Here is a 21,707-nt window from a genome sequence, read left to right as displayed (position 1 = left end):
TCTTACCTTTGTTAAGTGCCAAATCATTCTTAAAGACTTGGCTCAAGGTATTTTTTCCTTGAATCCCTTTCCCCTCCTCCAAGGAGAACTGATTGGTCTATTTCTTCACTTGAATTGAGACTGAATACAATCTGTATTTCTTTTAGATCTCTCTCCATGCCCATATGCACCTCCCCCCTCCCCTAATATCTAGAATGCTGAACTTCTTTTGGTACCTGTATGTCAAGCAGAATGCCTGGAACATAGCATGTGATAAATATTTATTAACGGAAGGATAACATTTTGGGGTATCAGATTATACAATATTTATTTATGCTATATTATCTTTCATTATATGCCAAGACTCTTCTATTCAAGTCACCTAGAAATCATTTCACCCACTGCTGTGTTTGGCCACCAGTCTCTTGTCTCTCACTTCAGCAATGGTGAAGTGGATAGCTTTTTCTTGGGGAAGAGAAATCCTCTGCCTTTTGTTGCCTTTGCCAATAACAAGAGCGTTGGGGAGTTGGATGGCGAAGCTATTGCCACTGGCATCTTTCACATGAACCACATCAAAAGAAGCAGGGTGTCTCTATTGGTGATCACACCAGTTCTTCCCAGGTTAGCACCTCCAGTTGCCACACACGGGTTACCAGAGTCAGACTTGATGAAGTTGGTCATCTTGCCAGTCTCCACATCATTCTGAATGGTGTTGTTCACCTCGATGAGGGAATCAGGGTAGCGGATGGGGTGAGAATCATGGGTCACCAGTTGAGGGATTCCTTTTGTTCCCACAACGATCTTTCTCACTTTGCGCAACTTGTACTTGGCCACTCTTGGTGTCAAAGATTGGACGGAAATTCTTTACAGTCTTGTCAGTCTTGATGACATCCATAAACCAGTAAGATAGGTGATATCAGTTTGGACCTTGCCATGCATCTTACTGAACTGCTGCGTGCAGATCTTCTTGATTTCGTCTTTTGTTAGGGTATACTTAAGTCTGTTCCTTAGGGAAATGATGAGAGGGAGACATTCCCAGCTTGTGAGGACTGGCAGATGGGCAAGGAGCAAACACACTGGTCAGTTTCTCCAGCCTCCAATGCTTTGCAGCCGCTACACATTACCGATGCTTCTTGGGACCAAGAACCGTGGTTGCACTAGGCATGAAACGAAGACTGCCAGGGCGCCTGGCAGTGGTGTGCGCGACCCTTGATCTTGGGGTTGTGAGTGCGAGTCCCACATTGGGTGTAGAGATTACTTAAAAATAAAGTCTTAAAAAAAGAAAAGAAAAGAAAAGAAGACTGCCTTCTTCCAGCGTGCTGCTAAAATAGCTAAGTTACACAACTTTTACAGCTGGGTGGAAATTTAAAAAATTTCTTCTGTGCTTCATTCCTCCATTTCAGTGGTTCTCGACCATGGCTTTGTATTGGAAACTATTGCAAGTTTAAAAAAAAATCCTGAGGACTGTGTTCTACCCATAAAGATTCTGATGTAATTGGCTTGGGGTGCAGCCTGCACATCAAGATTTTAGAGTATTATATCTTAGGCTGCTAATTCCAGAGTGCAACCAAACTATTCCCTTTTTGTGAACAAGGAAACTGACTTCCAGAGAGGTCATGTGTCCTGCCCACGCTACATGGTGTGTAGAAGTGAACAAAGAACTCAGGTCTCCTGACCTCTCTTCTAACATACTGTTCATCGCATTTGAGCAGTAGTATTCATATTTGCTTCAAAGAGAGACACCCCTCTCCACTGGGGCACTGGGGAGCAGCCCCTGGTTCACAGGCACAGTGAAACCTGCTAACCTTCCAATTTTAGGACAAAAGATCGAAAGCAGCTTTCGCTGTTCTGAAATATCACCCAATAGTAATGTTTTTGTTTTGTTTGGTTTGGTTTTTGTTTTTTTTTGCACGGGAAACCAGTGTCACTTTCCTCATTGTCATTTTAGTGAAGGGAATAATCTTACTTTTTATGACAATACACTCCTCCTGTGGGAGTAACTTCATTTTGAATGAAACCAAGATGCGCTCCGTAAGTGTTTTCATTTATGACTGAACTGGCCTTTGTCTGTAAAGGATGTTGGCTAGCAACCTAGGATACAATGTTCAAGGCAGATTGTTGTTCCCTCTGCCCTAGGGGAGGGGGACCTGTCCTGCACCACCCTCCAAATACTTGTCCAAACCTCCCACGACTTGACTGAGTGGAATTTTTACTGATACTACTCTCCTAGGTCTGACTTAGAAACTATCAGTTCAACCCACTTACGGACAGTAGAGGGATTATGTTCTGGTTATCTGTTGCTGTGTGACAGATTATTCTGAAACCTGACAGCCTGAAACATGCCTGTACTTTTGAGGAGCAGGACTCAGACGGGTAATCCTCAGTCCCAAGTGACATTGCTTGAGGTCCGTCACCCAGAGGTAATCAGCTGGAGTTTAGGCTGCTCTGGAGGGCTCGAGGCAGCTTCACTCACATGTTTGGTTCCTGCAGGCTGGCCGGAAGGTCAGGATCATCTGGGTCCGTGACCGCTCCAGTGATGCTCTCAAGGCACTAGGACTAGGGCAATCTTCTTTTTCTTCTCTTTCTCTCCGCCATCCTTCTCCTTTTCCTCCTTCTCTTCTAATACATGGTTTGGGTTGCCATTTTTTTCTTGTATTTTTTCTTGTGGTAAAATGCACATAACATACAATTTACCATTTTAACCATCTTAGAAGTGTCAGTTCAGTGACACGAATTCAATTCACAATGTAGTAAATCGTCTGTCTACTTGCAATTTTTTCATGGCCCCAAGCAGAAACCCTGTACCCATTAAGCGATAACTTCCCATTTCCCCTCCTTCTCAGCCCATAGAAAGCAACTCTGACCTACTTCCTGCCTCTATGAATTTGCCTATTCTAGATACATCATATTTGTGTCTGGCTTAGTTCATTTAGCATAACGTCTTCAGGGTTCGTGTATGCTTTTGCATGTGTCAGAATCTCATTCCTCTTTAAGGCTGAATAATATTCCATTGTATACACATTTGTTTATGTAACCACATTTTGTTTATGCGTTCATCTGTTGATGGACCCTTGGGTTGTTTCCATCTTTTGCCTATTGTGAATAATGTAGCTGTGAGCATGGGTATACAAATATCTCTTCAAGTCCCTGCTTTCAATTCCTTTGGGTGTATACGTAGGAGTTCAATTACTGGGCCATATGGTCATTCTTTTTTTTTTTTTTTAATATTCATCTGTTTGAGAGAGAAAGAGAGAGTGCATGCACGCATGAACAAGGGAGACTCAGGGAGAGAGAATCCCAAGCCGGCCGTTTGCTGTCAGCACAGAGCCCTACACGGGGGTCGGTCTCACCAACCATGAGATCATGACCTGAACTGAAATCAAGAGTTGGACGCTTAACCAACTGAGCCACCCAGGCACCCCATTTCTTTGTTTAGCTTTTTTTTTTTTAATTTTTTTTTTAATGTTTATTCATTCCTGAGAGACAGAGATAGACAGAGCATGAGCAGGGAAAGGGCAGAGAGAGAGGGAGACACAGAATCCAAAGCAGGATCCAGGCTCCGAGCTGTCAGCACAGAGCCCAACACAGGGCTCGAACCCACGGACCGCGAGATCATGACCTGAGCTGAAGTCGGATGCTCAACCAACTGAGCCACCCAGGCACCCCTGTTTAGCTTTTTGAAGAGCCACCCCAACTGTTTTCCATTGCAGCCGCACCAATTTTGCACTCCTATCAGCAATGCATGAGTGTTCCAATTTCTACACATTTTCACCAACATGCTTTATTTTCTGGTTTTTTAAAAATAATAATCATCCTAATGGGTGTGAGGTATCTTATTGTGCTTTTGATATGTCTTTTCCTAATGACTAGTGATACTGAGCATCTTTTAATGCTTACTGGACGTTTGTACGTTCTATTTGGAGAAATGTTTATTCAAGTCCTTTGCCCATTTTTAAAAAAAAAAATTTTTTTTTTAACATTTATTTATTTTTGAGACAGAGAGAGACAGAGCATGAACGGGGGAGGGGCAGAGAGAGAGGGAGACACAGAATCGGAAGCAGGCTCCAGGCTCTGAGCCATCAGCCCAGAGCCTGACGCGGGGCTCGAACTCACGGACCACGAGATCGTGACCTGAGCGAAGTTGGACGCTCAACCAACTGAGCCACCCAGGCGCCCCTCCTTTGCCCATTTTTAAGTTGTGTTATTTTGTTGTTGTTGTTAAGCTGTATATTTGGACTTCTTACATGACAGCTCGTGGTGTTCAGAGAAAGGATTCCAAGACATCCAGGTAGATGCTGCCAGACTTCTTATGCTTAGCTTCAGAAACCTCACGACCTCACTTCTGCTGTATTTTATAGGTCATGCAGGCTCCTGAGGTCAGCCCAGACTCTAGGGGAGGAGGTAGCAAAAAATCTGCGGCCATTTTCAATCTACCATAGTATAATATTAAAATTAACTAAAACAATCCAAATGTTTGAATAATAGTAATAATAATAAAGACTGGGGCTACAACTTGGGATTAATACAATTTCTTTTCTCCTGAGGTCTTGAAGGACTTTCACCCAGGAAAGCCTTCACTATGGCATTTTCCCATATTTTAGAGGTCTTTAATTATGATGTAGGGATGAGCACAGTTACTTGATTTTTAAAATATACTTAGCTTGTCTCCTTTTAATGACAGGGTGAGGCAGGAGGCCTGGGTTTCAGTCTCAGATCTGCCAATAACTGGAGGAATGGCCTGTCTGGGAGGATAAGGTAGGAAACCAGCTGTTTCCGACTATTTGCAAAATTTTCCACCACCATCTGCTAATTTCAAGTAGCTAAAAATGGCCCTTAATAGAAGAGATAATATTATTATTATTATTTTTAAAATATTTTATTTTTAAAAAATCTCCAACCTGGGGCTTGAACTCACAACCCCAGGATCAAGAGTTGAAAACTGTACCAACTAAGCCAGCCAGGCACCCCGAAAGAGATAATTTTAGTAATTTAATTCTTTTTTTTAAAGTTTATTTATTTATTTTGAGAGAGAGAGAGAGAGAGAATGAACAGAGGAAGGACAGAGAGATGGAGAGAGAGAATCCCAAGCAGGCTCTGTGCTCTCAGCACAGAACCCCATGCAGGGTTTGATCTCACAGACCATGAGATCATGATCTGAGCCAAGATCAAGAGTTGAACTTAACCGACTGAGCCACCCAGGTGCCCCAGTAAGTTAATTCTTCAAAACGTATACAAGTTATGGATGCATCTCAAGGACAGCTATACTGAGTCTTGAGCAGATGAAAGTTTCCTGTTTCTTCCCTATCTGGCCAGGACCCCTGCTTTGTAGTACTGCAGGATTACAGTAGCTTCTCTTAGCCTTCCCCTAGGGCAAGGGGCTTTTGTTTCTACCCCTTCCATAACCGAGTCCCTAAATGGGGGGCTTTGCTACCTTCTCCTGCTCCTCAGATGCTCAAAGCTTTTGCTTCCTATGAGAGAGGGTTTTGGGGGAAGTGGGCTATATTTCATACCTCTCCCCCAGTGGTACCTGATCATTACCTGCATGCTTGAGCCCTGAAAGGGGATTCTCTCTTATCCCTTGCCCTTCCCCCAATCTCCCTTGTGATAATCTGGTGGATAACAGCTTGGAAATAGGTGCAATGTTCCTTGTAAAAGTCTGTGATTCCCTTTTTTTTCTAAACTGAAATAGCGCACATTCAGTCTTTAAGAATTGGTTGAAAGTTTAGCTGTTTTCTTCTTACCTACCTTAATGGTGGCCATTCCTTACTGCCATGCTGTAACAAAGGTAAAAATTCATGTGTTCGCTTTTTTCTTGGAGGGGTTTGCCACTCTTTGGAATTTAATTCACTTAGTTGCCTTGTGTACTCAGGTTTCTAATGGATTCAAGAAATATTATGATTTTGTAGATTTTCTGTTTTTCTTGTTCTTAGGATGGGAACAATGTTCTCTTTTTTTTTTCCAATTTTTTAAAAACGTTTATTTATTTTTGAGACAGAGAGAGACAGAGCATGAACAGGGGAGGGGCAGAGAGAGAGGGAGACACAGAATCTGAAACAGGCTCCAGGCTCTGAGCTGTCAGCACAGAGCCTGATGCGGAGCTCGAACTCACGGACCGTGAGATCATGACCTGAGCCGAAGTCGGAAACTTAACCGACCGAGCCACCCCGGCGCCCCTGGAACAATGTTCTCTTGAAGCTTTCTAGATCCTAAGCAGACGTGGAACTCTGGGGGTACCTGGCTGGCTCAGTCGGTAGAGCACACACCTCTTGATCTTGGGGTTGTAAGTTCGAGCCCCACAACTGGTGTAGAGATTATTGAAAAATAAAATCTTAAGGGGTGCCTGGGTGGCTCAGTCAGTTAAGTGTCCGACTTAGCTCAGGTCGTGATCTCACAATTCATGAGTTCGAGCACCACATCTGGCTTCACGCTGGCAGTGTGGAGCTTGCGTGGGATTCTCTCTCTCTCTCTCTCTCTCTCTCTCCCTGTCTCTCTGCTCCTCTCTCTCTCTCTCTCTCCCCAAATATATAAAGAAGAGGCCCCTGGGTGACTCAGTCATTTGAGCATCCAACTTCGGCTCAGGTCATGATCTCATGGTTTGTGAGTTCGAGCCCCACATCTGCCTTGCTGCTGTCAGTGCAGAGCTCGCTTCAGATCCTCTGTCTCCCTCTCTCCCTCTGCCCCTCCTCCACTCATGCTCTCTCTCTATTAATAATAAATAAACATTAAAAATTTTTGAAAATAAATAAATAAACTATTGGGGTGCTTGGAGAGCTCAGTTGGTTAAATGTCCAACTCTTGGTTTCAGCTCAGGTCATGATCTCAAAGTTCATGAGATCAAGCCCCATGTCCTGCTCCACACTGACAGCACGGAGCCTGCTTGGGATTCTCTCTCCCTGTCTCTCTGCCCTTCCCCTACACACACTCTCACTCTCCAAATAAACCTAAAAATAAATAAACTCTTTAAAAAAGGATTTTTAGGGGCGCCTGGGTGGCGCAGTCGGTTAAGCGTCCGACTTCAGCCAGGTCACGATCTCGCGGTCTGTGAGTTCGAGCCCCGCGTCATGCTCTGGGCTGATGGCTCAGAGCCTGGAGCCTGTTTCCGATTCTGTGTCTCCCTCTCTCTCTGCCCCTCCCCCGTTCATGCTCTGTCTCTCTCTGTCCCAAAAATAAATAAACTTTGAAAAAAAAAAATTAAAAAAAAAAAAAAAGGATTTTTAGGGGCGCCTGGGTGGCGCAGTCGGTTAAGCGTCCGACTTCAGCCAGGTCACGATCTCGCGGTCCGGGAGTTCGAGCCCCGCGTCAGGCTCTGGGCTGATGGCTCAGAGCCTGGAGCCTGTTTCCGATTCTGTGTCTCCCTCTCTCTCTGCCCCTCCCCTGTTCATGCTCTGTCTCTCTCTGTCCCAAAAATAAATAAACGTTAAAAAAAAAATTAAAAAAAAAAGGATTTTTAAAAAATCTCAGAGAGATTGAGGGCTCAGTTCCAGATTATTGCCATAGAGGGAATATTGCAATAAAGTGAGTCAAATGAATTTTTGTGTTTCCTAATGCATATAAAACTTACACATTTTACACTATACTGTAGTCTAGCAAGTATGAAATAGCATTATGTCTAAAAAATAATGTACGTACCTTAATTAAAAATATTTTGTTGCTAAAAATACCATCACTTGAACTTTTAGTGAATTGTAATCTTTTTGCTGGTGGTGGGGGGTCTTGTCTCAATGCCCCATGCAGGGTTTGATCTCACAAACCGCGAGATCATGATCTGAGCCGAGATCAAGGTGCTGGTTGCTGAAGGTTGGGGTGGCTGTGGCACTTAGAAAAAGAAAACAATGAAGTTTCCTCCGTTGATTGACTCTTTCTTTTGTGAATGATTTCTCTGTAGCATGTGATGCTGCTTGATAGCACTTTGCCTGCAGTAGAATTTCTTTCAAAATTCGAGTCAATCCTCTCAAACCCTGCTGCTGCTTTATCAACTAAGTTTATATAATATTCCAAATCCTTTGTTGTCATTTCCATCATCTTTATGGCATCTTCACCCGGAGTAGCTTCCATCTCAAGAAACCGCTTTCTTTTCTCATCCATAAGAGCAATTCCTCATCTGTTTAAGTTTTATCATGAGATTGCAACAATTCTGTCACATCTTTAGGCTCCACTTATTCCTTTTTTTAAAGATTTTGTTTTTTTTGTTTTTAAAAAAAAATTTTTTTTAACGTTTTATTTATTTTTGAGACAGAGAGAGACAGAGCATGAACGGGGGAGGGGCAGAGAGAGAGGGAGACACAGAATCCGAAGCAGGCTCCAGGCTCTGAGCCATCAGCCCAGAGCCCCACACGGGGCTCGAACTCACAGACCGTGAGATCGTGACCTGAGCTGAAGTCGGCCGCTTAACCGACTGAGCCACCCAGGCGCCCCTAAAGATTTTGTTTTTAAGTAATCTCTACACCCAGTGTGGGGTTCGAACCTATAACCCCAAGAACAAGAGTTGCATGCTCTACCACCTGAGCTAGTCAGGTTCCCCCACATTCCACTTCTAATACTAGTTTTCTCGTTATTTCGACCACATCTGCAGCTACTTTCTTCACTGAAGTCTTGAACCCCTTAAAGTCGTTCACGAAGGCTGGAATTACTTCTTCCAAACTCTTGTTAATGTTAATATTTTGACCTCCTCCCATGAATCACGAGTGTTCTTAATGGCATGTAGAATGATAAATCCTTTCCACAAGGTTTTCAATTTACTTTGCCCAGATTCATCAGAGGAATCACTGTCTATGGCAGCTGTAACCTATAAAATGTATATCTTAAATAATAAGACTTGAAAGTCAAAATTACTCCTTGATCCCTGGGCTGCAGAATGGATGCTGTGTTAGCAGGCATGGAAACAACATTAATCTCATTGTACGTCTCCATCAGAGCTCTTGGGCGACCAGGTGCATTGCCCATGTGCAGTCATATTTTGAAGGGAATCTTTTTTTCTGAGCACTAGGTCTGAACAGTGGGCTGAAAATAATCAGTAAGCCATGTTGTAAACAGATGTGCTGTCATCCATAGGCTTTGTTGTTCCATTAGGCACAGGCAGAGTTGATTGAGCATAATTCTTAAGGGCTCTGGGATTTTTGGAATGGTCAGTGAGCACTGGCTTCAACGTAAAGTCACCAGCTACCTTAGGCCCTAACAAAGAGTCAGCCTGTCCTTTGAAGCTTTGAAACCAGGCCTTGACTTCTCCTCTGTAGCTATGAAAGTCTTAGATGGCCTTTTCTTCCAATCTAAGGCTGTTTCATCTACACCGAGAATCTCTTGTTTAGTGTAGGCACCTTCATTCATGATCTTAGCTGGGTCTTCTGGATAACTTGCTGCAGCTTTCACATCAGCGGTCACTGCTTCTCCTTGTACTTTTATGTTACAAAGGCAGCTTCTTTCCTCAAAGCTCATGAACCCACCCCTGTTAGCTTCCAACTTTTCTTCTGCAGCTTCCTCCCCTCTCTCAGCCTTCACAGAATGGAAGAGCATTAGGGCCTTGCTCTGGATTGGGCTTTGGCTTAAGGGAATGTCATGGCTGGTTCGATCTTCTATCCAGACCACTAAAACCATCTCCATATCAGCAATACGGCTGTTTTCACTTTATCATTCGTGTGTTCACCGTGCACTTTTAACTTCCTTCAAGGACTTCTCCTTTGCGTCCACAACTTGGCGAACAGTTGTGGCACAAGAGGCTTAGCTTTCAGCCTAGGTCAGCTTTTGACATGCCTTCATCACTAAGCTTAATAATGTCTAGCTATTTATTTATTTAGAGAAAGAGCAAGCACGCAAGTGGGGGAGGGGCAGAGATTATAAGAAATAAATAAATAAGTAAATACATAAATAACTATATTACAGACATTTTCAAGAAGGAGAGGCAGAATCCCAAGCAGGTTCTCCAGTGTCAGCACAGAGCCCAACACAGGGCTCAAACCCACGAACCACGAGATCATGACTTTGAGCCTAAATCAAGAGTCTGATTAGCCACCCAGGTGGCTCTCTAGCTTTTGATTTAAAGTGAGAGATGTATGATTTGTCCTTTCATTTGAACACTTGGAAACCACTGTAGGGTTATTAATTGGCCTAATTTCAACATTGTTTTGTCCCAGGGAATAGGAAGGCTTGAGGAGAGGGAGAGAGAATGGGGAATGGTTGGTCAGTGGAACAAATACACCAAACTTTTATTGATTTGGTTCACTGCCTTATATGGGTGTGGTTCGTGGCACCCCAAAACAATTGCAGTAGTCACATCAAGGATCCCTGATCACAGATCACCGTAATAAATATAATAATAATGGAAAAGTTTGAAATATTGCTAGAACTACCAAAATGTGACACATTTTGTGAGCAAATGCTTGTGACACAAAGTGAGCAAATGCTCTTGGAAAAATGGCACCAATAGACTTGCTGAATGCAGGGTTGCCACAAAACTTCAATTTGTAAAAAACCACAAATTCGTGAAGGGCAAAAAAGTAAAGCATAATAAAATGAGATATGCCTGTATTTTAAAAACTCCTTGTGGGGCACCCGGCTGGCTCAGTCAGTAAAGCGTGCAACTCTTGATCTCAGGGTTGTAAATTTGAACTCCACATTGGGTGTAGACATCACTTAAAAATAAAAAAATACATAAATAACTATATTACAGACATTTTCAAAAATTCAAAAGTATCTCTTCATGGTCTAGTGTGAGCTTTTTTATTTGGGACGGGGTCCTAAGAGATTCAGTGGGGTCAAAGGTTATGCATATTTTACATTTTGATAGAAAATGTCAAATTGTCATTCCAAAAATCTGTAACAGTTACATTCCCATCAAACACTGCATGAGTAGTACCAAAAATCTTAACCTAACTTGAAGATTTGAGGCATTTACTTTAAAGAAAGTGACAAAGCTATAAAGTGTCCAGTTTGATCCACTGAAAGACATTCTCACTGTAAAAGTCATTTGGCCCATTCAAAAGAGCATTTCATAGGAAGAAGTAAACATTGGTCTTTAGTTCTTTTAGTCCAGTATTTATAGCTGAAGCTGTTTCTATTCAAATGCAATTCACCAAAATTTAGCGCTTAACCACATGAACAACACTTCTCATTTCTATTAGCTTCCTATCCTTGTACATCAGTGGCTTTCTTTCTTTCTTTCTTTCTTTCTTCTTTAGATTCAAAGGAAGCAAATTTATTTTAAATAGGATACACATATATAGATCAGTGTCTTCCAAGCATAGACACCTTTTAAAGAGCATCAGTGACTTTAGTAATGGCTCTGATGATTTCTGTCATTAGCAAAGAATGTGCTTAACTCTTGGCATTAAAGTAAATGTGGCTACATGACATTCTATAGCTTCCAGTTAAAACAAAAAAAAACAAAACAAAACAAAACAAAGCAATGCAAGAAAGAAAAACATCAAACAGATTTGCTTAAATTCCCATATTTCTGATTATTCTAAATTCTATTCAATAAATATTTATACTTAGTTTTTGCAATATGCATGTGTATTCTATGTACTCAGAGGATTAAAAATTAGATATGGTTCCTTTTTCTAAGAACTTCCATGCATACAAAATATGTTTTAGAGGAATCTTTCCATCTATTCATCCATCCATCCATCCATCCATTCATCCACGTATTCATTCAGTAAAAATTTGTCTTGGGGCGCCTGGGTGGCGCAGTCGGTTAAGCGTCCGACTTCAGCCAGGTCACGATCTCGCGGTCCGTGAGTTCGAGCCCCACGTCGGGCTCTGGGCTGATGGCTCAGAGCCTGGAGCCTGTTTCCGATTCTGTGTCTCCCTCTCTCTCTGCCCCTCCCCCGTTCATGCTCTGTCTCTCTCTGTCCCAAAAATAAATAAATGTTGAAAAAAAAATTAAAAAAAAATTTGTCTCTAGTGTCCACTCTGTTGTAGTATTGCATTCAGAACTCAAAGTTGAATAAAAGATGGTCTCTGTATTCAATGAAGGACAATCCTGCGGGAGAAACAGATAATGCTCATGTCCTACGAGGGGGTTAGAGCAAGCTTTCCAAGAAAGGTGGCATTATAGATGTCTGAAGGATATGTAGGATTTCAATAGGTTGTGTAGGAGAAGGTTCACTCCAGGTCAAGTGAATATGAAATACGCTGGGCAAAGGCAAGCAGGTGCAAAAGTGCACTGGAGAATAGGTTGGAGGGGGAGGTTAAGCAATACAGCAGATGCTGAAATTCAATTTAGAAAAACGTTAGCTAGGATCAGTAAGGAGAAAGGGTATCGTTATGGGTAAAAATGGTTAGAGAAGATTTTGTGGAGAAGGAGGAGGCACTCAAATACAACTTTGAAGGATGAGTAGGATTTGATAGGCAGATTGTAGGTGTGAAAAAGTACTAGAGGCAGAGAGAACAGTATAAGCATAGATTTGTGTCCTTAGGGGGCAAAGGAATGGATCTACGTTGGAAATAAGAAGTGTTTAACATTGTATCACCTTCTTTCCTGCATTAGGGTTTTCACTTAGGCTATTTTCTCTTCTTTCTATCTCTTCTTTCTATCTTCTTTGCCTGTAACAGAATGCTTTTGTGGTCATTAACAAAAAACCCAAGTTAGGTGGACCAGGGGTTTAGTCCTTAATTCACAGTCCCATCAGGGCTTCATTTCACTGTGATTATCTGGGTTCTTCTCTCTCCTGTATGTTGGCTTTATTTTCAAGCTGGCTTTTGTCCTCGTAGAGAGATGGCTGCCACTAGCAGGGAGGGTTTCCCTGATCTCCCTGACTAAATTAGAGCCTTCCTGTTCTAGCTCAAAGCACCCTACAATTTTCCTTCACGACACTTATCACCTTTAAATTATACACTTACTTGTTCTTGGTCTCTCCACTAAACTGTCAGCCATGTGAGAGCAGGGACCGTGAGTATTTCTCCACACAGGTCCCTAGATGGCACATAACAGGCATTCTGTGAAAATGTGTGAAATGAATGAATGGATTCATCTCAACTTCTATTCAATAAGGAGAAATCTTACTTTGATCAGTTTCAAAATTACTCTTGTGCCTGGGGAGAGGGAACATAAAAGTGAATACTAAGCTCAAAGCTGTGGTAACAATGTGACCTAAAACTGATAAGTCCGGTGCACAACAGAGTAGCTACTCCAGGAATTACATGGATTAAAAGACCCACTGTTATTGTAAATGACACTGTCAAATGCTAGTTTTGCATAAAAAGTCTTGTCATTTGTAAAAATATGCATTCCCACTTTTTTTATATTACCAAGGTTATATCTCACAGCAGAGCAAAATTTAAAAAATGCACTTAAACACAGACCAGGACGATCTTGCTTTTCTTATAATAAATTATCTGCATCAGAAACGCACAATCATGGAACCGAAGCTATAAAGAGGTTTTTATATGGGCTAAAGAAATGATTATAAGCCAGTAGAACTGCTGTCATTCAAAATACACATTTTGATTCCTGGTTGTTTCAAAATTTATTTTCGTATTAATTTTGGCACAGTTTTCAAATAGAGAGATTTAAGAAGAATCAAGTTTATCACTTTGAAATGTTTATGTCATGAAATGTGGGTATAGTCTATCTCATCAACCTAAGCATTCTGGTTAAACATGTTCGGAAAATCCACCTGTAGAGCATTCATTAAATTTGGTCAAATTATTTGGACAGCCTTAATGTAATTACTTTGTGTGCTTTTGGTGGGAAAAAAAGTCTCATTGTCTCGTCGGATTGGCTCTGAAGTGTTTTTTTTTTTATTAAAAAAAATTTTTTTTTTCAACGTTTATTTATTTTTGGGACGGAGAGAGACAGAGCATGAACGGGGGAGGGGCAGAGAGAGAGGGAGACACAGAATCGGAAGCAGGCTCCAGGCTCTGAGCCATCAGCCCAGAGCCCGACGCGGGGCTTGAACTCACGGACCGCGAGATCATGACCTGGCTGAAGTTGGACGCTTAACCGACTGCGCCACCCAGGTGCCCCAAGCTCTGGCGTGTTTTAGTGAGCATACTAACTGGTTATTGATTTCATCACTTTTTTTAAAAAAAGATTTTATGTGGAAGTAATCTCTACACCCACCATGGGGCTCGAACTTACAACCCCAAGATCAAGAGTCGCGTGTTCCACTGACAGAGCCAGCCAGGTGCCCCTGATTTTATTACTTTTTAAAATAAACATATTTTTGCATTGTTGTGCAGAAACAACCAACGTATCATATGTTTAGGTTCCTGCTAGAATATGTGAAGAACTATATTTAATTTTATTTCATAGTCTTTTATCCAGTTTTAAGTTACTTGAATTTACAGAGCCTGAAATTTTCAGTTCAGTATACTGATACAGAAATTAAAGATTTAAGGAATATTTGTTCCACAGGGAATCTGAAATCAGCATTTGGCAGGATGGATGTGGGCTAATCTATTTAGTGTAATAACTTCACTTTATTAAGCAATCTCTGAGGGTAAGCGTTCATTTGGGAAAATAAATCATTGATTCAAAGGACACTATCTTTCTGCCTTTCACCCATTGTTTGCCCTTACTATTTTCTATATTATAAATAGTACTGATTAAAAGTTATGAAGAATCGCATTATATGAAGAAATAAAGACAATACGTACAATTTAAGAAATAAAAATCTCGGGCCCTTACTTTATAACAAGGCATGTTTTCTGGATTGTTCGAGACACAGGTAAAGCACGAGATGGATTTTTGCATGGCTTAAGGATCTGTTGGCACTTTTTAGTGGGTCATCGTTATGTTTCAGTCTTCTTCTGTTCTGCTTATGAAAACTTTATAGACGTGTTTGAAATCATTACACCCTGCACAAAACCAAAACAAGGAATTGTCTTTTCATTAAAATGTTGCATTTTTAGAGAGGCCCCTGGCCGTTTCCCAAATCTAGGTTGGGTTTTTAATATCCCATTAAGAGAGCCAGCTTAGCCCAGTGAGCTAAAAACTGACATCAGGACATCTGTGTCCCACTGTTATTTAAACGATAACTTTGGATAACTGCCCAAGATTTTTGTGCCCCAGTTCTCCATCCATAAAATGCTTTGCAGTAGGTGTTCAGTGTTAGTTAAGTGAATGAATGAACTAGAAGTAACCAACACTGACATGCTGGGGACTTTACATGCAATGTGACACCGAAGCTGTATGAAGTAGATGCTGTTATGAACTCTATAGAGGAGAAAGTGAAGCTTAATTAACTTGCCCCAAATCATACAGCTAGCAATGTGTGAAATTTGAACCCAGGCCACTTCAACTCCATGTTCTTAACATGCTGTGGCTCTACAAGGAGAAAGTCAACTAAAAGCAACTAACAACGCTCCGGCTATCCTTTGCCTGGTGAACTTGTGTCTGTACTTTGTCGGGTTAGCACCATGTGCAGAAGGAATTCAGCAGGGCTGGAATCTCTCATCGCGTGGCGTCAGCAATTCTGGGTGCAGGAGAACTCTTTTACCTTTTGTGTCTTGAAGATTGCATAACTGAGGTCCTTCTAAACAAAAGAGACGGAGTAACTGACATCAAAATATATACTGCCCTTTGACCCCCTTGGGGGTGAGTCAGGGGCGTAGAGCTAAGTATTACTGCCATCTCTTTCAGAAATCTAAATATAATGTCCTCAAAAAGAAATTTGATATCTGGTAGAACAAGTGGCCAGTAGATGCCTTAGACCCAGATGGCAGCGGTTGGGGGTCTGGAAGAAGAGGCCCCACCACAGTTTATAAAAGCCACAGAGTATCCTAATTAATATTTAGAAAGTGTATACGGGGACATTGAGGTTGAGTTTATACGACTCTGAAAACCTTCATTTCATTTTGAAAACAACCAGGGCCACATAGTGACCTGACTATGCGACGTTTGAGATGAGATTCTATGTTCTTCCCTGCGGTTTAGAAATACATTCCATATTTTGGAAACGTACTGGAATCTGATTTATATAGTGAACAAATTCTAGGGCATAAACTGAATATTGTATAAAGCTGAAGTTAAGTGAGAGCGACTCTAGTTACATTGTGGGTGTCGGGGGTGTGCCGAGGCAGAGCTAACCCTGTGTGTCTTAAACAAAATTGGAGACGCTGCCTCACATGTGAAAGGTCAAGGGGAACTCACAACCCAGATCAGGTGCAAGCGACCGATATCATAACCAAACAGCTTTATGCCTTCCCTTATATATTTAAAAAACATCTTTCAAAAAATGCAGTTTGGCTGAGAGGAGGAGAACGGAGAGTCTACCCTAGTCAACAAGGAGGAGTGAATAGGCATAGAGCAAAGGAGGGCACTGTGAAAAAAAAACCCAAAAGAAGTGAGATTTCTGAGTGTTTTCTTAACCAGAATCACTTATCTAAAAGAGATTAATGCTTCACAAACTCTCAAAAGTACTTATCAAAACACAGAAGACATTTTAAGTGCTCCCTCTGCCAAAAAAACCCAACCCCAAACACCTCCCCCCTCCCACCACCGCACCCCTCCCACCCCAGACTATTAAGCCTGTGATACAAGCCAGTAGGCAGCAAAATACTCCGTTAATTTTGGAAGCCTACCATATGTCATTGTAACACAACAGAATGCTGTTTTAATGGCCCTCTTAACATACCCTGTGGTGTCTGAGTACTGGATGACACAGTATCTTTCTGGTTTAATTGTGCATTTCCTTGCTTCCTTTGGTTTCTGTCTGTCAAAACAGAAATGTTTTAATTTTGGTGCATATAAATATAAAAAAGTTTAATAGTTAATAATGGAACAATATAGTGTGCTCGAAGCATTTTAAAAACTCAAAGCAAAGCACATATAAAACATTTTTAAATTTTTCAGTAGGAACCTCTAAAAACAGTTTTCTGTGTTAATAATTTACCTTCCAAATTAGATTCAGGGAGAGACACTTTACGGTGGTTTTTCAATCCATGTACAATACATAATTATTAAAATGGATATAAAAAAACGGAGGTAACTAGCTCTGAAGAAATTATGTAAAAAAAACCCAGTAAATAGTATTAAATTGTTTACTTATAAAACTGAGTACCATACATGTTCAATGTGCATTTATGATATCTCAGCACGATTACTTGCTTTTACTTCAAGTATTTTTCCTTGTAGAAAATACCTTAAGAGCTGCACTTTAATCATTTGAAATACATTTATATGCATTCAAGATATTATGTTTTTGGAAACAAAATCTATTAAGAAACACCTGAATGTTTGATAACACATCACTGTAATTATTTGGAAAAACAATAACAAAGGGATAAAATTGCTCAGTATACTCTAAAGCAATATTAATAATAATGCAGTCAAGAGTGGGGACAAAGGACAAACATCTTACTCATAACGCTGCAGAGGTAAAAATCAGCTTTCCTTCTCTCCACGCGTCCTCTTATATCCGTGTTAAACTTAAAGGAAACTCCTCTTTTTAAAGAATTGAAGGATAATGAAATACCTATTATGATTAATGTAATACTCTGGGTAAGAAAACAATTGCCACACGTATAAAACTCTCAGTTGTGGGGCATACATTTCAAGGAAATAGAATATAATAAGATGACTTTAATATCAAGACTAAGTCAAACGATTGAATTGCTTTGTGCTTCAGAAGGCACTCGCGTCTTGCAGAGGCGTAGGGCCCCCTATGGAAGCACGAGTAATCACTGCCTGTGACTACAAAGAATTCTAGTTATTTGGGTCCGGCGAGATAGGAGCTTACCGTGTGTGCTGCGATTCTCCTTTGACTTTATATAAATAGCACCCTAAGTGAAATGGTTTTCATAGCTTTTCTTCATGGTCTTTTTGCAGTCCAATAGACTTTCATGCTAGAGGTTTTCTTCAAAGCTAAAAGTCACAAAAGACTTGCAGTAACTTACGTTCTATTTGTTAATTTACTTCTGATTTAATATACTACATTATTAACTAATATTATAAAATGCAATATATAACATAATAATATATACTATATTATTAAGGCAGATGTAAATTCTATCTATCCACCATCTATCGTTGATATATTAGGTAAAATCAACGTAAAATTACATTTATATTCTGCACGACTGCATAGATCCCCCAACTTAAGAACAAAGTTTAATTGGGAGATCAGTGAGGGGAGCATATCCTTTTGAACTTTAAAACTTTGGTAACTATGTACATGTCTTACTATTCTAAAAATATGAAAACAAAATAATTAACATTTTACAAGGGTAAAATGGGGGCAATGCCATTCTATTATTTTACCATAGGTAAGATGGCTCATTTTTAAAAGTATCTTGCAGAGTCAGAATTATAATTTTACTCAATTCTCTCTCCTTGCCTTTTTATGGTAATACTATTTGACTTGCAGCTATTACAGTGTGGCTATGTCTAAAAAAATACTAGAGTCATAAAAATCATCCACCTTATAAGAACATTATGACTACGCTTAGAGAATCCTGCAAAAGTCCTTCAATGTTTTGGAAAAACCTGTATCATGTAAGAAAAAGCATTATTATGTTGAGTTTAGGAAAATGTACTTACGAGCCTAGTTTCACAGCGGTTCCTGTACGGAAGCTGACATTTCGCACATTAGAACATGTAGAAAACAGGTGCATGGTTGCAGGGGACTTTATTTTCCCAACTGACCTAATAAGACCACATATATCCACTTATGTTTTACTCACGGGAAGACACAGGACATGTATATTATTGTTGACTTTAACTCAGGAGAGTTTAGGACAAAAGCTAGAACCCAATAGTCTGGTGTTTCTGTGGAATTATGAAGGCAAATAATACTAAATACTCGATTTTTGTGCCAGAAGTTGAGATTTGGAAACTGATAATGTGTCATCAGTGCTTTGAATCGACCACCTGGTAGTCTAAGTAATGGAAGCCACGTCGTTTTCATTTGGTTACATATCCAAACTTTTTAGTGTTTTTTAATAAAAGTATTTTATATACCCCGCTGGGGTAACTTTTTAAAGTAACTCCCTATCCTCCTAGAGCCTTTCTTGCTTCCAAATGTTTACTCGAGTATATATCATAGCAATAGTTCATTTTTATTGGGTGCTTACCACGTGCAAAACCTTTTATATGAGTTATCCCAATTAAACCTCACCCAAATCCTTCTAATGTAGGCATTATTATTATTTGTACTTTACCAATAATGAAACTGAGGCTCAGAGAAGTTGAGAAACTTGTCCAGGAATCTGTTCATAAATGTCAGATATGGGATTTATTTAGGTCTGTCTGACTGTAAAACCTGACCTCTCTTTACTACACCATCATCAGACTCTAGACCTTAAGTTCATAATCAGTTACTTAGGCAGTATTTTGTTAAAAACATGTACACTTATTCAAGAATAAACATTTCTAAACGCTTGGACAAATTGTCCTTAATTCATCGTATCAACTAATGGGCCACCTACTTCTTTTGAGGATTAGTTTTGTTCCTGTACATGAAGAATGCAGTTTTATTATCTATCATTCTTTTTCTTTTTTACAGATTGGATTCTAATTTGTACCGTGGTGTTCCAGGTATTTAAAAGTGACGAACATAATAAAGTCTTTTACGTTTCTAGCTTCTGCTGATTTTTGTGGAAGTCATTGTCTTTCTTTCATCACAGAAGATCCCCAATTTTATTTTTATACCTCTCTGTGGGCAAAGAACTGACTGTCAGAAAATGCTTCCATTTAGAAGATACCACTCATTTAAAAAGAATTGAAATCTGAGTTTGTTTTCATAATAAGTGATCAGCAATGCAGAGAAACTGCTTCTGATGAAGAAAGTAAATAAAGACAATAAAACACCAGCTAAAGTTTATGGCCATCATAATTTGCCTTATTTTACATGCCCTGGGCATGTCCCCTTATAATTTCTACTGAATTGTGTTGCACCCATCTGCTGTTTTGTCGCTATTCTATGGTTTCGTGCGTTCCTCTTTCGTCATTCACCTACTTTATAATTTCACCAGAACAGGACCCCATCTTCTAGTTTTTTGGTTTTGTTTTGCTTTTTAGATATGATCTTGAAGATCTCAGTGTTATGAATCAATCAGCACTCAATAAATGCCTACTGAAAGAAAGCTGAAATAATCATTTCTGTGTGAAGGGAAGAATTAACACCATTAACTAAGAAATAAGTGCGCCTTATTTATTTATTTATGTATAAAAATTTTATTTTTAAGTAATCTCTACATCCCACGTGGGGCTCAAACTCACAACCCCAAGACCAAGAGTTGCATGCTCTACTGACTGAGCCAGCCAGGTGCCCTGAGCTTTATTTACTTTTGAGTCAGAGTAACAAGATGGAATTAAATACCTTTTTATAATTCTACAGTCAGAGTGTACTTTAAAATATGTGCCTCTTTGAGAGCTGACACCAAAGGATTAAGCTCTCAACAAACTTCGTTTTTCATGGAAAAAATCACAAGGAAGAAAAATGTGCATTAAATTTTATAAAGGCAAAGTCTTAGGCTGTGGGTGGTGAGTATCTCACGGCTCTCAGTTGCAGGTTTTTAAAATGGAAATGGAAAGAGCATAGAAACTTATTGTCTTTTGGCCCAAGAGCATCACACTTTTCCTGAGAAGCTGCTGGGATTTTGGTTTGCGGGCATGTTACCCAGGCTACTAGTTCTTCATTAACAATCCAAGAACATCGGTTTTACTACGTAGTTTGTCTCTCTGTATTAAATTTATTTGTAATTATTTGCCAACTATTATGGACTCATAATAGTCATTTGGATCTGGACAATCTGGATAAACCTTTCCCATGAAAGGAAACTAAAGCATAGAAAGAGTGGTGCACCCAGAGTTTTTTCTACTTACACCTGATGTTTTCCCTTCTTGAGCATGGTTTTGGGGTACAAGGCAGACACCAGCCACAGCTAGCAATAGAACTTACCTCTGAAGACCTCCGAGAAGATTCGTGGGTTCTCTTGGTACATGTCTGATATATAATTTAGGCATTTTGTTTGTTTGTTTGTTTGTTTTGGCCAATGATTGAAGTAAGGTCTCACGGGAAGGACCCAGGATATTCCTGACTCCATAACTTGTTCCCTACCCCTCCCCCCCCACCAAAGTGCTTGCTGAATTTCTCGAAGCCGGGACGGCAATCAGACCCATAAAAATGAAGTTCATTAATGAAAACTAATTGAAAATTAATTCACCACGACTCCGGGGACGAGCTCGCATTTAGAACGTTGTGTTGTTAGCGAGTGAGTCTCTGATCATCAGAGCATGGCAAAATACTTCAGAATGACACATAGGTTAATGAGGTGGTGAAGCATCAAGAAGAACAAAGTCTTGTAATGTTAAAATAGCCGCCACACTTAAAACGGTGCCTTGCCCCTCCCTCCTCACTTCCCTTTCTGCCTCGTTCTGCCTTCTCGCTTCACTGTCACTAGACAGAGCACATGCCATGTTGTTATTCCTTCCCCCCGGCAAATCTTTCCTAGGGAAGAAATTCCACAATGATCTCCAAGTTTGGATTACTAAATATGAATTTTGCAAATGTCGACTTATCTAGTCTCTAAAACGTAGAGTCCATTTCCTCATTTTTAAAATGTTTGCTATGAAAAATATCAAACGTATACCAAAGAGAGAATGCCATAATGAAATCTTCACCCCCCCAACTTCAACAGTTATCTACCAGAAACCTGTTTTCCACCATGTTTTAGTAAACTTGAGAGAGCAAACATTTAGACAGAGTATTTTCTTGCTCACGGAAGAGATGTTGTGTCTCAACGGGCTTGCTTTTCTTCTTTCTTTCTCATTCATTCAAAACACGTTTATT

General features: G+C 40.2%; 1 pseudogene; it reads right to left on the bottom strand.

The window, feature by feature from the left end:
- Nucleotides 1-373: 373 nt before the first annotated feature.
- Nucleotides 374-20,859, bottom strand: LOC115519874 (annotated as a pseudogene).
- Between the last annotated feature and the right edge of the window lie 848 nt (nucleotides 20,860-21,707).

This window comes from Lynx canadensis, chromosome C1 (assembly GCF_007474595.2).
Source record: "Lynx canadensis isolate LIC74 chromosome C1, mLynCan4.pri.v2, whole genome shotgun sequence".
Classification (NCBI taxonomy): domain Eukaryota; kingdom Metazoa; phylum Chordata; class Mammalia; order Carnivora; family Felidae; genus Lynx; species Lynx canadensis.
The sequence above is the reverse complement of the archived record's forward strand: the minus strand, read 5'-3'. Positions and strand labels throughout refer to the sequence as shown.